This window comes from Limulus polyphemus, unplaced genomic scaffold (genome assembly GCF_000517525.1).
Source record: "Limulus polyphemus unplaced genomic scaffold, Limulus_polyphemus-2.1.2 Scaffold1271, whole genome shotgun sequence".
NCBI lineage: Eukaryota > Metazoa > Arthropoda > Merostomata > Xiphosura > Limulidae > Limulus > Limulus polyphemus.
In genome coordinates, this window is record NW_013666881.1 from 305,646 (window position 1) to 306,537 (window position 892).

An 892-nucleotide genomic window follows, 5' to 3' on the forward strand; every position below is an offset into this window, starting at 1 on the left:
AGTTTATTAACACAGTTTATTTACATAGTTTATTAACACAGTTTATGAACATAGTTTATTATTATTTTTCAAAACAAAATTCAAACGAACTCGATTTCCAAAATAATTGTTTCATTTACTTTATCATCTTAACCCTGGATTTACTAGTCTTCTGGTGGGACAGCGGTCAGTTTACGGACTTACAACGCTAGAGTCCAATATTTAATTTTAAAACCTATTATACCTCTCTGGTAATGGATGAAGTTTATACGTTTTTTGTCTTTTTCTTTTCCAACAAAGTTTGAATTTTGTTTTTGCCCGAAGTAATGACATATTAAGACTTCGAAACACGTAGAGTGTATGCTGTTCCTAGTCTCACAGTATGTTATTTTATCTTTATACGGTAAAATTATTAAGTAAAAATATTTCATTTTATTTTGAGATTGGAGACAGTCTCCTTTTAAATATCTATTGTTTGCTATTAAACATTGGTTTCATTTCTTTAATACATCTGTATGAAAACTTACAAAAGTGTCGTCCTAATCTTAATGTTTCTCTCCTGCTTTCTGAAGCAGGATCGCATATCCATAGTATACTGACATAAGTAATGTATGATAGCTATACTTCCATACCTAAAGTATGACAGCTATACTCATACCTAAAGTATGACAGCTATACTCGCATACCTAAAGTATGACAGCTATACTCGCATACCTAAAGTATGGCAGCTATACTCACATACCTAAAGTATGACACTATACTCACATACCTAACGTATGACAGTTATACTCACATACCTATAGTATGACAGTTATACTCACATACCTAAAGTATGACAACTATACTCACATACCTAAAGTATGACAACTATACTCACATACCTAAAGTATGACAACTATACTCACATACCTAA